Source organism: Ictidomys tridecemlineatus, chromosome 8 (assembly GCF_052094955.1).
Source record: "Ictidomys tridecemlineatus isolate mIctTri1 chromosome 8, mIctTri1.hap1, whole genome shotgun sequence".
In the NCBI taxonomy this organism is placed as follows: domain Eukaryota; kingdom Metazoa; phylum Chordata; class Mammalia; order Rodentia; family Sciuridae; genus Ictidomys; species Ictidomys tridecemlineatus.
The window spans coordinates 109,419,676-109,434,337 of NC_135484.1; the positions used below are offsets into that span (position 1 = coordinate 109,419,676).

Sequence of the window (14,662 nt, forward strand, 5' to 3'; positions counted from 1 at the left end):
TAAGCTCCCACTAAGCCACGCAATCAGGCAGGTAGACCATGAATACTGTACAGTGTGCAATTGTATTGCTAAGCTGTGATGTTCATTCAGTAGGTTAGTTATATTCATTGCACTTGGAATCATACACTAAATAAGCTGGGCTTAGGTAATAACCAGGATTTTACATATGGACTGTCAGCCCACTCTTCACCAGTTGGCCCATTAAGGATATGGAATGAAATCCTGCTACTATTTCTTACATTTCCCTTGCACCCATACTGTGATAATTGTGTCCACTTCTGCCTTTGTTGAACTAGATTTCACACCTGTGATGTGTGGCAGGTATGAGAATTCTGACCCATAACAAAGAGAACTATGGGTAGGAATTTCACATGGAATATTTTATACTTTTTTAGGTTTCAAACTAGAGTCATTTCTAAAATCTTATTTAGAGTATGCAGGAAGCTATTGGAGCAAGGTTACATGTCAGTGCTTAAACATTTTATCACCTATTATAATTCTCAAATTATTAATCATTTATTTTAATTGAGAATTAATGGAGAAATATATGTAATGAAAATAAACAAAAATTTATTCCCTAATTATAGGTCTAAATTTTTTATTAATGGGAATTTAAGTCAAAGGCACCTTCCTCAAAAAAGGGCAGAAAAACAGCTAGAAGTACTATAAGATCTTCAATCACAAAAGAGTTAAAGAAATATTGAATTAGATTTATTTATTTATTTATTTTGTATTGGGGATTGAACTCAGGAGCACTCAACCACTGAGTCACATCCCCAGCCCTATTTTGTATTTTATTTAGAGGTAGGGTCTCACTGAGTTGCTTAGCGTCTCACCATTACTGAGGCTGGTTTTTGACCTTGCAATCCTCCTGCCTCAGCCTCCAGAGCTGCTGGGATTACAGGCGTGTGCCACAGCTCCTGGATAGATTTAATGTTTTTAAGATATCAAATTTGTCAATCATTTTAGTTAATTGAGATTTGTGGTGTTGCCTAATCCTGTTCTGACTGGCTTCTGTGCCTAAGTGCTTATTACATCATAGGTGTGTGCTCAGTAAATATTTATTTACTAAATTAATATCTAGTGATAAAGTTTTGCCAAAAATGCCCTCTAGTGGAAGCTGGTATCTTTGAACAACATAGTCCCCATAATAAGAGTGAGTATCTGGTTGAAAAAAAGCTAACTTCATTTAAATATGACACATATTGGGAACCATTAAAAATGGCATCTTTAATGTGCTTTTTTTCCTGTCTTTGCAAACAACACACCACGTGTACAGTTGTCTAAAAAGCCAAGTCTTTTTGAAAGTTTGACCTTTTTGCCTGCATGTGCCAGTTTTGTTTATACTAGGACTTAGGCAATTACCCATATATTCTCGTGTAGCTAGGAAAGCATGACAGTCCGCTGTGGTACCTGGCAAAGGAGCTGGAACTGGGATAGAATAGGTTAATGAGCAATCACGGAATTTCAGAAGATAATTGTCTCTGCATAATGCAAAAGCATTTCAGTTTATTTATCAAAGAGAAGGGGCTCCACCTAGGATTAGAAGTCAAGATAGGCATCTAATATCAGTAAAAGATGCTCAGTGGAAAATTAGGATTGAATTTTTAGTTCTTTATATCAAAATCCCTGGGAAGGCAGTGAGTGGTATATCCTTTGCCTTAAGCAGAAATATGAAATATGGCTGGAAAACCAGATGAACAACTGAGGGCTGTGGGCAATGAGGTATTCTTTGAGGTAGAGATTCATGTGTGGTAGAGTGGGCAGGAAAAGACCATTATGAAAATGATGAACCTGCCAGGCATGTGACACATGCTTGTGATCCCATGACTCAGGAGGCTAAGGCAGGAGGATCATAAGTTTGAGGCCAATCTCAGAAACTTAGCAGGCTCTGAGCAACTTAGGAGGATGCTGTCTCAAAATAAAAGAGAATAAGGGCTGGGCATGTAGCTCAGTGGTAAAAGGTTCCTGGGTTCATTCCTAAGTACTAAAAGTAAAGGGGGGGAAAAAGGAAAGAAAAAGAAAGAAAAATGGGGCTTTGAGGATTAGAACAGAAGAGGATGGATAGCATGGCGAAGAGGTAAATATATCTGGGGACTTCTGATTAGTAGACCAGACTGTCTGGTTGTTTGTATTTAAAAAAAAAAAAAAAGTGGAGATAATATTAGAAGCTAGTCCAGAGTCAGATTGTTTGGAATACTTTTGAAAGTCCGGTTGAGAAACTTGGACTTTATCATATGAGCAAGCCATTGAAAGTGGTAGTTGTGGAAAGTGGTTAATATTAATTATGGCTTTAGAAGCCCAAGAAAACTAGTAGGGAAGGGAAATGATTCATTCACTTCAAAAGTGATGGTACCACTCTTTTTTTCTCCCCCAGGGCTGAGGACTAAACCCAGGGCTTTGTGCGTGCTAGGCAAGCGCTCTGCCACTGAGCTAAATCCCCAACCCTGATGGTACCATTCTTTACAGCAATAAAACCAGTGATCTTAGTGGAGGGGCCTATCATGCTCTTCATGCCCCTCACCCTGTACCAGGAGTACCCCAGGTCTCAGCTCTGGGTCCTGTAGTACTGGTCATACCCCTTTCCTAAATTCTAATTGCTTGAACATCTGATTGTTTCCTCCATTATTGTTCTTCTTTCTAATAGTAGCATACTATTTATTTGAATATTTTCTTTTCAAAATTCTTTAATGTGGTACCAAGAATTGTGCCTAGGGGCATTCCACCACTGAGCATCCCCAACCTTTGTATTCTTTTTTATTTTGAGACAGAGTCTTGCTAAGTTGCCCAAATTGACCTTGAATTTGAGATTCTCCTGCCTTAGCCTCATGAGCAACTGGGATTACAGGTATGCACCTGGCTGAAATGTTTTCAAAAGTATAAACCAATGTGGGATTTCTGCATTTCTGGATCACCTAGACACACTTTCCCAAGGCTTATACCTATGATTACTGGATTTGAGAGTCTTTTTTTGCTTTTTTTTTTTTTTTTTTTGTAGTGCTGGTGATTAAACCCAGGGCCTTGGGAATGCTAGGCAAGGGTTCCGCCACTGAGCTGCATACCCAGCCCTGGATCTTGCTTTGAATTTAGCTACATTAACCACTAAAACCATCTTATAGAATGTCCAAAAGAGACAGGTTTGCAGGTAAAATTTTTCAGGTCTTTCTAGAACAGGTAAACCTTGGAACAGAACATTCTATAGAGATAGGGAAAGTCATCCATCTCAGTTTTTGAAGTTAGTGTAATAGTAAAACAGGGAAAGGCAATATAAGAAAAGGAAAAAACTAATCTCACTTCTGAAAATGAACTTAAAATATAAATATAATTTTTTTTTTTTTTTTTTAGTGCTGGGGATTGAATCCAGGGCCTTGTGCATTCGAGGCAAGCACTCTACCAGCTGAGTTATATCCCCACCCTAAATATTAACGGACTGAAGATAACATTATATTTGAAAATAAAACACCAAGACCATTTTTTTATTATATGCAGTTTTCAGCTTCAGAAAAATCTATCACTGATATAAACCAACATATTTTAAAAGGACAGTTGTATGATTTTCTTTTTTGAACATTTATTTTTTAGTTGTAGGTGGACACAATACCTTTATTCTATTTTTATGTGGTGCTGAGAATAGAACCCAGTGCCTCATGCATACTAGGTAAGCACTCTTCCTTTGACCCACAACCCCAGCCCCAGTGTGTGATTTTCTTAATAGGTACAAAATAAAATATTAGATGAAATTTAATATTTAGTCTAATTTTTTTTATCCAAACTAGAAATAAAAAAGAACTTCTGTAACCTAAAGTTAACTAAAATCCCCTAGATAGACATTATACTTTCTGGTAAAACTGTAGATCCATTACCTCTAAAGTTCAGATAAGGAGATGATACCCACTGTATCACCCTTATTGTTTACTAACAAACTAGATTTCCTAGCTAATGCCAGAAGACAAGAAAAAAGAAATAGAAAAGAGAGGAAAGCTGTCTGTACTTGAAGATTATGAGGTCACCCACAGAAAATGCAAAAGAATCTACAAATTATTAGAACAATTAACAGTTCAGCAAGATTGCCTGAGTATTGGATTAGAAATGTTTGAGCATAATATGAGATATTATTTTTAGGTCAAAATTATTAAATATCAGCAATTCCATATGATTCAAACTATTATAAAAGTGAATTACATTTTGGCATACTAGCAGTAACCATTTGGTAAATGTGAATTATATTTTCGAAAGATTCCATTCACAAAAACTTTAAAAGGTGTCCAGGAAATACTAAACATAGATATGGATGGGAAGACTCACTACCATGAAGAGGTCAGTTTTCCCCTGAATAAGTTTATAAATTCAATGCAATGCCAATCAAAACTTGCAAAAGGATTTTTTGGACATAATTTTACAAGTTTACCTTAAGTTTTGTATGATAAAGAAACAAAAACGGCTAAAGTTACTTTAAAAGAATTGGTGGGGAAGAGGTGGTATGAGCCAGCAAGATTGGCTTAACTTGTCTTTTTGGTAATGGAACCCTGTAGCAGTGGGAAATGGTGAGTCAAATAGGCTAGTAGAATAGGAAACAAAAGCAAAACAACACAGATGTGTTAGCAACCTCAGTGCAAACTATATAACTTTTAGGAAAAACTATAAGGGAATATCTTAATTATCTTGGGGTAAGAAATGGTTTCATAAAATATAAAATCATAAAATGCACCCTATGATTGCATGAACTATAAATCCTATGCACAACATGGCCCCCTAAACAACAGACAAGCCACACACTTATACACAGATACTTACCTCACATCTAAGCGTCAGAGGCCTTACATCCAGAAATGTACAGAACTGTAATCATTTAATGAGAAAAAGACAAATCGACCAACCAGAAAAAGGATTGGTTCATCTCTTAGAATAGGTAATCCTATTATTTGTTTCTGACCTTATTAAGTATGTTTCTATTGATAGTGTTCAATTAGCAACAATCATGCCTCAGATAAACCTCATTGGCCACAATACTGCCACTGCACAAAGCTTTGATAGTGCTTCAAAGCAGTTGAGTTCATATTAGTTCTGGTAAGTTTTTATGTGATTGGAAGTTCAATGGTGAGTGCTTGCTTGTTATGTCAGTTCACAGCAGAGAAAAGAGAATGGCCAATATATACTTGAAAAGGTGTTCAATCCTGCTCTGGTAGTCAAGAAGATGAATTTTTTTAAAAAAAAATTTAAATTCTAATAGTGGTTGATCGCATTTAGTTAACATCGAGTTTCTAAGTCTAAGTCAGAGCTTAGCCATGTATCAGCTGTGCAATCATGGATAGGGTTCACTTTTCTATTTTAAATAGGGTTAAAATAACTACCTTATCAGCTTATCATGAGGAATGAATGATATATGTTAAGTATTAGAACAGTGCCTGGATGTAGTAAGTGTTCAATAAATGACCGTTGATTTGACTTTTTATAATGCATGTTAATTATAAAAATACTGAAAAGTATTTAGCCCCAGCCAGGTTTTGTCCAACTGTATTTTTACTTGTAGAGATCGTGAATGGAGAGCTACCTATCCCTGAAAATGCCAGCTTCTTACCCAGAGCCCTCCCAGGTGGCATTACCCTGGTGAAGTCGTAACTAGGGTCTAGACCTTAACTCTAAAGGTCCAGAACTTCAATTTTGTGCGAACAAGATACAATGACCAGTTGTCTTGGGAAGTGACTTATGTGGTCAAATCATCAGAGTGAAGATTAATTTACAATGATAAATAAAACTGTTAAGCACACTGGTACTTGAATTGGTGGTTATTGTGTTTTCTCCCTGAAGGTGGGCTATGTGGAAAATCAATTTTGGTTTTCTGTGCAAGGAATAAGTGCAGAGGGAGTCTTCTGGATGACGTTATAGTGACCAGTGCTCTCAGGCCCTCATAGGCTATCACCAGACTCCAGTGGGTCTATTTATGAGTTGGAGACCTGCTGAGGAAGAACGCAGTCTAATTTGCTCAGAGGACACCCCCTTTTACTGCTGATCTCCGGTCCATGATCAAGCATAGACTGATGTCCTCAACTGTCAGATTCTGTCTAGGTCACTTTGATCACTTTGGGCGTCCTCAGAACTCTTGTCACTCAGACCCCTGGTATCTGGTTGATACCAGAACTTAGGGTTTTGGTTATTTTAACAGGTGGATTTTGTTTTCACTACATTTTTCTTTTTTATTTAATTTTCAGAGTACAAACTCTTAACTATTATTTTGAAGACACTATATGTCATTGCAATGTACAAATACAAAGTGACAATTCCTTATTATTCAAGTACTAGGGAATGAACCCAGGGGTGCTTTACCACTAAGCTATATTTCCAGTCCTTTATTTTATTATTATTATTTTTTGTTTTTGTTTTTGGTACTGTGGATTGAACCCAGGAACATTTAACCACTGAGTCACATCCCCAGCCCCCCCCCTTTTTTGCATTTTTTTTTAGAGACAAGGTCTCAATGAGTTGCTTAAGTGCTTCACTAAATTGCTGAGACTGGCTTTGAACTCACGATCCTCCTGCTTCAGCCTCTTGAGTTGCTGGGATTATAGGCATGTGCCACCACATAGCTCATTATTATTTTTTGAGTCAAAGTCTCACTAGTTTGCCTAGTGCCTTGCTAAATTACTGAGGTTGATTTGAAACTTGTAATCTTCCTGCCTCACTTGCAGTACAATTCCTTATTTCTTACTGACATCATCACCTTAATAGTCCAGCCTCTGCCTTTCCATTAAAGTCCAGATTGGATCTGGACCAGCTTGATGCCATATTTTCTTTACTGGAGGACTAGTAAGCTGGCCCCTTGGAATTAGCATTGAATTAAATGATCCCTCAGAAGTCTGACATTGATCAGGTGTGGTGGCGCATGCCTTTCATTCCAGCGACTCTGGAGGTTGAGACAGGAGGGTAACTTGAGCCCAGGAGTTGCCTGCCTCGGAACAATGAGACTGTCTTTTTTTTTTTTTTTTTAAAGCTATATTTAATGGATTACAAGTATACCTTGTTTCATTACATCTTTGTTAAAGATGTATATCTCACTGGTATTATAATCTTATGAGTATCTACATTGATTCACACAGTTATCACAGGCAACATAGAAGAGATGCTAAAGAAACATTTATGAAGTCAGGGAAGCTTATTTTGTGTGTTTTCTCTAGGGACCATCCTCATTGGTCATACAGCCTTAAGGCTCAGAGGCAGTGATTCATACTTTTCCCTCCCTCTCTAGTTTCTTTCTGTGAACATTTGCTTATGCAGTATCTTGTCCGTCAGAACTCTGCTTTCTACTTCCTGCTACTGTAAAGGTACCTGTATTTAGTTATTAGTTGATTAGCTTAGCATTTCCCATATAAGATTATGTTTGCCTTTAATGGGGACTTTGATGTCTTAATGCAAATCATGGGACTCACTGGCAGAATCGGAAGGTGAATATTTTAAAACAGGAGCAGGGGTTCTAGGATTTAGTGGGACTTAAACTACAAAGAAGTGTGTTCCCTTGGTGTGCAGTGGCCCTCTGTCTTATTCTTGCAGGAGTTAGGGCCCAGTCCTGTCACCTCTTGTGCCCACTCACTGTAGCAGAGTACCCAGAAGCACTCCTGCTTTACCCTTATACAAGAGATGAGGGTCATGCACAGTTCACGTCTTTCAAATGCCTTCTATGGTTTATTGAAAGAAGGCCCTTTTGATATTTTTGCCACGCAGCACATTCTGCTGGGTCTGTGAGTATTCAATGGACATACCCCCACTGGAGACTGAACTCACGCTAATTTTGCTTCTTTAATTTAACTGCATTTTGTAATGCAATGGATTTACTTTAACAACTTTACTGGGCTTTTACTATCTTTGCTCTGTGTTGCCATTAAACAGTGTTTAAAGACCTAAGAAAAGTAGATAACATGAGATAAACCAAATTTGTTTTGAAAGGATAGTGATTTTTCTTGTTTTTAATATAAGAGTGTCCTCTAATTGTTTAAGAATACCATACTATGAATGCCTTATTAGATGAGACTCTGGATGAAATCAAGGCCACAGTGTTAGTTACTTTAAGGTGCTCCATTAACCAGCCTAATAAGGTAAAAGCCCTGTTTTAGCCAGATTTTTTGCTGCCGCGACTGAAGGATCCCATCAGTGCAATTGTAGAGGAGGGGGAGTTTATTGGAGGGCTCACGATTTCAAAGGTCTTAGTCCAGAGAAGGTCAGCTCCATTTCTTGGGGCTTGAGATGAGGCTGACCATGATGGCAGGACATGGTGGCAGAGGGAAGCAGCTCACATAGCATCTGGAAACAGAGAGAATGACTGTAGCTCGAGATACACAATATATACTTCATAGCCATGCCCCCAATTAACCACTTCCTCCAGTCACACACTACTAGCCACCACTCATTTAATCCCATCATGGATTAATCCATAGATTGGGTTAAGACTAACAATCCAATCATTTCTCCTCTGAACCTTCTTGCATCGTCTCACACGTGAGCTTTTGGGGGACACCTCATATCCATAATAAGCCCTATGGAGGCAAAAATGAGTGGCTGATAAGAGCTTGTTTTCAGAAATAGGTAGCATAGCTGGCCATGGCAGCTGGTATTTTGGTTAGATTTAACTACTTTCCAAGTACAGGAGTGTGTGCACTCTCATTTGAACCTCCCTCGCCATTCAGCTGATTCCCTTCACCACCTCCTAATACATACTCCTCTCTCTCGCGCCCCCCCCCCCCCACATTCCCTTGCCTCCACTCTTTCAGAGAGGTTTGTGTGCTGTTGAGAGGTATTTTACTGACCAGTAAACTGGAATAATGTTAGGAGCTGTTCCATGGGGGATTTCTGGAGTTTCGGAGGGAAAAGAGTCTGCCCATGAATTCCACGAAATGCACAGTTGTTGGGAGTACCACCTGGAAAGAAGAGTAGAATTTAACTTCGTACCTTGGTTGATATGAAATGTGATTGACATTTGACTGGCAGAGGCTCTGTTGTATTGCCAGTCTGCAATAAGAGATTTGTACTTTGCCAGTTGTAAAGTTATGGACAGGGGAAGGGGAAAGGGCTTTTTTTTTGGGGGGGGGGTACTAGGGATCGAACCCAGGGGTGCTTTATCATTGAGCCATATCCCCAGCCCTTTTTCTTTTGAGGCAGGGTCTCACTAAGTTGCTGAGGCTGGCCTTGAACTTGCAATCTTCCTACCTCTGCCTCTTAAGTTGCTGGCATTATAGGCATACACCACCATGTCAGCAAGAGAGCTCTTTATGAAGTGGTTAGGGCTTCTAGAACATGATCTCAGGTTCTCTATATACCATGAATGTCATCAGGCTGCTTATCTCAAAATCTTACTTCCTAATGAAAGCATGACAAAACATATTTGTCTGTGCTTATCTTCAATCATCTTGCTGATACCTGAATTTTTTGTTTCGTTTTTTTTAGTTTTTGGTACTGGGGATTTAACTCGGGGGCACTCTACCTCTGAGCTATATCCCCAGCCCTTTTTATTGTTTATTTTGAGGCAGGGTCTGGCTAAGTTGCTCAGGTTGGCCTCGAAATTGCCCTGTCCTTTCATAGCTTCCTGAATTGCTGCACTTAAGGCTTTTCACCACTGCACCCAGCTCAATGCCTGGATTTTTATGGTTGCTGAAACAATGAGTTTCCTCAATGCCATATCCCCTAAAGGTGCTGAGGTTGACAACAGAGTCTTCTTTCTGTCTCTACTGTTTACCACAGGGCATGTAGTGTACTAGTTTCTTGTTTATCCTCTAAGTTGCATGAGTGTGTGCATGGCTTTTTTTTACACTCTTTTAAAATATATATATGTTTAGTTGTTGATGGACCTTTATTTTATTTATTTTATTTTATGTGGTGCTGAGAATCAAGCCCAGAGCCTCAAACATGCTAAGCCACAACCTGAGCCCCTTTTTTACACTTTTGATGACCTATATACACTATTTATATACACTATTCTTGTCCCTTTGCTTTTTCACATACTGTTTTTTTAAGCAACTCTTGGTTTCCACTATATGGCTGATTTATAATTTGTTTTACCAGTTCCCTATTAAAATTCCTGACTGTTCTCTTTGTAACATCCAGGTTTTTTTTTCCTAATATATATTTAACAAATACTCCTGTCTTCTCTTTGGACCTTTCTCATCTTTGCTCTTGAAACCAAGTGCTTTCCACACACCTTAATCCCAGCTGATATTCAGGAGGCTGAGGTATAAGATCACAAATTCGAGGTTGGCCTGGGCAATTTAGCAAGACCCTATCTCTAAATTAAAGAGGGCTGGGGATGTCGCTTGGTGGTAGAACACCACTGGGTTCAATTCCCACTACCACCCCCATACATATGGTGTCTCTGTGCAGAATATGATGGGTCTCTGTCCTGACATGTTTGGTGTGTTGTGTGGGGCAGGGCACAAGACTAAATGTTATTGTTGTCATTTAAGTAGCAGGACATCAGGAAGATGGGGTTTCCATTTCTTAGAGTAGCCACCAAAACAACCAACATTGGCATCTAATCTGAGGATCCGTTTGTAAATTCTAGTCAGATTTGTTTTCTTTTCACAGAAATTTTTCTTTTTTTTTTTTTTTTCTCTGCAGGCAGTTCCCAATGTATATATGTGTCTTCCATACTAATGGCCATGTGTGGAAAGCCCTCTTCAGCCATGTAGAGAAAGTAGGAGGAGGGTATTCCCCATTTCACTGCTTGGGCTGCAGCTGGAAAGCAATTTCTGGCATCCTGAGTTGCAAATTTGAATTAATTTTCTCAGAGAAAATACATTTGAAGCCATATGTGGTGGTACACACCTGTAATTCTTGCAACTCTGGAGGCTAAAGCAGGAGGATTACAAGTTTGAGACCAGCCTGGGCAATTTAAGATAAAAATAAAATAATTAAAAATAAAATAACTTAAGACAAAATAAGATAAAATGGGCTGGGGGTGTAGCTCAGTGGTAGAGTGGCCCTGGGTTCAATCACCAGTACTGCAAAAGAAATTAAAAAAGATAATAAGTTAGCTTCCACAGTGGTGGTACTAGTATTCTAGTACTGTAGTATAGATACATTGTAGGTTCAGTAGGCTTTTAAAATGAAACTGAGTGCTAGTCATAACATCATTTCTATGACAAAGGGTGTTCTACACTCCCTGCTGGCAAACAACTGCGTGGTGGATATTTGAACATATTGTATGGGATCTGTTGGCCAAATTTTGCCATGGCACACCAAGCATCATGTGGACTGGGAGTAACATTAATATGACTGGGGTCAGAGAAACAAAAATATTTGGATTTTTAAAATGTAATTTTTGAGCCACAGTTTACTGAGACTATAGTGAGACTTGGGGGATAAGGTAGTTAGACTCCTTTCCATTGGATGATTGGAATAAGGAGGGAAAAGAGTTCTAAGAGGGGAAAAAAAATCAGGGATCTTTCTCAGGAAAGGAAGAAGCTTCAGAAAGAGAAACCAGGAGAAAGCAAGAGGTACTTCAAATTCATTGAAGTGGATTGGTATCCCCAAAAGACAGAAAATTTTGAAGACAGAATTCTAGATAAAAATCTGGTGAGGTTATTGAGAGAAATTTGGGAGGCAGCTTGCAAGTGGCCTCCCAAATGGCCATCTGAGTCTAAAAGGTATTTTTTGTTTTTTGTCTTTAAAAATATTTTTTATGGAACTTTTCAAGCATACACAAAAATGAAGAGACTAGTAGAATGAATTCTATGTAACCATCAACCAGGCTCAACAGTGACCAACATTTTGAGGATCTTGTTTTATTTCTTCCTGCCACTTTTCACCCCTCCCCACCCCCGCCCCACACATCATAATACTTTACCTGTAAACACCTCAAAGGTATTACTGCCATACAAATATTTTAAAAATGAAATTATAGTACCATTATCATATCACACTAATCATTACTTAATGTCATCTAATACTTACTCTGTGTTCCATTTTTCCCAGTTTTGGACTGGGAGTAGTAGGAAGGGAGGTTGGAGTCAGGGGCTGCAAAGGGGCATGAGTAAATTTTGGGCTGTGTTGGATGTGCTCATTATTTTGGTTGTGACTTTACAAGTATATATCTTGACAAAACTTATCAGATTGTACACTTCAAACCTTCAATAAAGCTTTTTTTTAAAAAAAAAACAGTAGTGTAGCTATAGATAGTATTTTAGAACATTTTCCCTCAGTTTTCTAAAAAAAATCTTTATAGTTGGTTTATGCAAATCAGTATTTAATAAGAACCACATATTATGTTTAGTTGGTCTATTGCTAATCCATAGAAGATCCACTCTCTCTGCCTCCCTTTTTAGTGTCATTCATTTTGTTAAAGAACCTTATCTAATTGACTCTGTAGTGTTTGCCATATGCTTTCTCCATGATTTGGCTAATCACAGCCTGTGGTGTCAAGTTCCTATTTCCTAGGTTTCCCCTACCCTAGTAGTTAGATCTCAAGGCTTCCTTGGACTTAGGCTCAGTTCTTTTAGCAAAATACTTGATAGGTGATGCTGCTAAGAACCATACTAGGGAAGGCCGACTGTTCTGGAGACAGATGTTGTCAGGCTTATTCACCCATTATAAAGTTTCCTGTCAGTTTTCATCTAATAGCTTAATGAACTATTAGGAGAAAATTATTTATTTCTGTATATAGTTTTTAAAAGATATACTGGTTATAATATATAGACAATAAACCACATATATGTAATGGGTAAAATTCAAGAAGGGTGTGATATATATTTGACATAGATATATGGGCATATGCATATGTATGTTTTTGATTGGTTGTCTGGCTGCTGCAGAGAACTTGGTGTTTGGGAGGCCTACTGCAGGGACAAACCATGGTTCCTATGATCAGATGTTTGGAGGTTAAACACTAATTTTCTCAGTGGTAGCAATAGAAGGGTTGCTTAACCACTGAGCCACATCCCTAGCCCCCCTCCCTTTAATATTTTTTTTAGTTATTGATAGATTTTTATTTAATTTATGTATTTATATGTCATGCTGAGAGTCGAACCCAGTGCCTCACACATGCCAGGCAAGTGTGCTACCACTGAACCCCAGCCCCCCCTAGTTTCATTTAAAATTTTTTTTTTTTAGTTGTAGATGGACGTAATACCTTTATTTATTTATATTTTTATGTGGTGCTGAGGCTTGAACCCAATGCTTCACGCATCCTAGGCAAGTACTCTACCACTGAGCCGCAACCCCAGCCCCGCCAGGCCTTTTCATATTTTATTCCGAGACAGGGTCCTGCTGAGATTGCTTAGGGCCTTGCTAGGTTGCTGAGGCTGTCTTTGAATTTGTAATCCTCCTGCCTCAGCCTTCCATGCCACTGGGATTACAGACTACCCCACTTTTTGGTGTAGAAAAATTTTCTGTGTGATAAGAGACCTTAGTTTGGACCTTGTTTTATCTCTGGTTTGTCAGGGAGATCATGCTAAAACAAAACATAAAAACTGCTAATGACTTTTTGTTTTCCCCTTTCAGGAAAAAAAATCTGTTTTCTCTTTTAGCAGATCCGCTCAAGCTGTTCTGGGGTTTATTATGACCCTGGTGTTGTTTTTGGCGCCCCTCTTTACTTGATCCATCTCAAAAGCACAAAACATATATGTTCAAGTGAGAGGTCTTTTCATTCCTATCTAATTCTCCTTTCCTTTTGTCTTTAGGAAAATTCCTTTTTTTTTTTTAAGTACTGGAAATTGAACTAAGGATGCTTACCACTGAACTATTATCCCCAGCTCATTTTATTTTACTTTGATACAAGTTGCTGAGGCTGGACTGGAACTTGAGATCCTCCTGCCTTATCCTTGTAAGTGGCTGGTATTCCAGACATTATTACCAATGTTGTAATCCAGTCAGAATGAGACACAAGAGGTAGTTTGCCTCATGCAAGTCTCATACCCATTTGTCTGAAGTGGGATTTCTGTTGCACTTAATGGAATTGATCTATGTGCCATTGTGCCATGTATTGTGCCCACATTTGGGTAAAGATGCCTATCTTTAATAAAGAAGAAAAACAAAGAGTTATCAAGTTAACAGATCAGGGTTGTTTTGCATTAGGATAATTTTTTCTTGGCCAACAGAAAATCCTGGCCTGTGAGTAACATGTTTCTTTTATTAGTTGGAGAATTCATGTGTTGGCATTCAAAGCGAAGTTAGATTAGGTGACTGAACTGATTCCCTGGGTTGGTGAGGGAGCTACCATGTTGCAGAGCCTGTGCATTGAGACAGACTGGGAACTGGCTACTGGGGAGGTTCAAAATATACACAGTGCCTGTTTGAGGTTAATAACATGGATAGCCTCTAAAAGGTGCAGAGCCAACACCTACTTGTAGCAAGCCAATTCCTTTGATCTGAAGACAATACAAACTACTAAGTGTTTTTATTTTGTGGTGCTGAGGACTGAGTCTAAGACCTTGAGCATGCTGGGCAAGCACTCTACTACTGAGCTGTCCCCCAACCCAACAGACTATTATTAAGTTTGAAGAAGCCCTGAGTAATCCTTACACATCTAGCCTGGTTCTCTACTACTTTGAGCTGTCACTTCTTTGCACTGTCAGGGGTAGTATTTCTGAGAAAGAGGGAGAGAGGGGATGTGTGTCTCCCATGGAATTCAAAATTTTCTGTTTTTAATATGAGCAGCCTTTTTTTTTTTTTTTTTTTTTTTTGT

General features: G+C 38.6%; 1 protein-coding gene and 1 pseudogene across 25 annotated transcripts in view; one reads left to right on the forward strand and one right to left on the reverse strand.

The window, feature by feature from the left end:
• Positions 1-14,662, forward strand: part of Usp49 (ubiquitin specific peptidase 49) — a 91,816-nt gene that overhangs the window by 59,631 nt on the left and 17,523 nt on the right. The window contains exon 1 of one of the 25 annotated variants that reach the window (XM_078020015.1): positions 12,198-13,801. The exons of the other annotated variants lie outside the window; for them this stretch is intronic. The gene's annotated coding sequence lies outside the window, so the exon portion shown is untranslated. Of the gene's footprint in view, positions 1-12,197; positions 13,802-14,662 lie in introns of those variants that run through there. 25 annotated transcript variants of the gene reach the window in all.
• Positions 4,907-5,027, reverse strand: LOC120889400 (U4 spliceosomal RNA; annotated as a pseudogene).